Raw genomic sequence first — 1421 nt, 5'->3', positions numbered from 1 at the left:
AACTTTCTTCCTATATAATGGATTTCAATATGCTTAAGAAAAGAATAGAAGTGAACATTAACTAAATGCAAAGGAATGCCTTTCACAAGATAGGAGATGATCTAGAACTTTTTACCTTTAAATGTAATGGGAGAAACATAATATGACAGACTGATAGAATTGAGCACATGGACTTTAAAAATTGTCATACTTTACCCCAAATACATCTCTACATATATAAAGGAATTCAATGTCAAACAGCAAAGTTGGTGAAAAAAACTCCAATTCAACACATTAAATAAATTAATTAGTCAACCCAGTAAACAAACAGAGCCATCCCTGGGCTCTGGGTGAGGCTGGTTAGGCTCTTGGGGGCCCTCAGGTAGAAGGTTTCAGGTTCCTTCCTCTCTGACCTTTTGCTGCAATACCGGCTGGTCTCTCTGACTCACTTGAATGAGGTCTCTCCCAGGAAGGACTGTGTGTGGAAATCTGAATTCTTTTCCAGATGGCGGATGCTAGGGACTGAATGTCTGTCCCCAGATAGGACAGCAGGAAAGAGTGACTCATTGGTATCCAACCAGATTAAGAAATCCAAAATAACGAATACGTTCTGTAAAGCCCAAGGTTGCATATACAGCAGAGAGGGCATTTTTATTTCCTTTTATCTGCTTGTTAGACACTGTTTACATCGTTACTCCTACCTCTGAGCCCCGATTTCCCTGTAGGACTCTGGTCTGGACTGAATGGAAAATTTTCCTGCTGATTTTCTTTTCCCAAGGGACCAAGTTAGAAGTCAAGTGAATCCTATTTTCGTTACTTTTTCTCCATGACCCTCCTGCCTGCCTGAGGTTTCACCTACCAGCACCTTATTCCAACCCTGAGAGAAAGTTTTCTCAAAAGTCTAGACTGAAGGTGATGTCAGAAACATAGTAGAGTGAGAGACATCCCCAGATCTCTCCCCTTGAAACAACAATAAGCTGAACATCTAAAACTCAGCAAAAGACGCCCAAACTGCACACCAGCATGTCTGAGCATGGAACCTGTGCATACAAGCTACCATAAATCAGAACCCTAGGTGTTGGACAGTGGACTGGGAGAAACAAAGAAGCTGCCTCTCACAGCTGGAGCTTCCTGCAGGAGGAGGGGGAGGGGAGAAGGTGTGATGGGTTCTCTGAACAACCCTGACTGGGAAAGCTGTGAGCTCCATGCAGAGTCAGTGCCCAGGCATCGGGTCAGAAAGCAGAGAAGCAGGATGGAAGAAAAAAACAGTTGATTATTACCAGCCATGGTTGCAAAACCGAGATTGAGCTGCAGCCCCCTTCTCCCAACCCAGAGGGCCCCTCCGTCCATATCCTCCGAGACCGAACACCGTGGAGCCCTAGGGGGATCTGAGCAAACTCTACTGAAAACTGTCGCTAACACTGACAGTGACTGAGACTGAG

This window comes from Pteropus vampyrus, unplaced genomic scaffold (assembly GCF_000151845.1).
Source record: "Pteropus vampyrus isolate Shadow unplaced genomic scaffold, Pvam_2.0 Scaffold561, whole genome shotgun sequence".
Lineage (NCBI taxonomy): Eukaryota > Metazoa > Chordata > Mammalia > Chiroptera > Pteropodidae > Pteropus > Pteropus vampyrus.
This window is presented reverse-complemented; position numbering follows the sequence as displayed.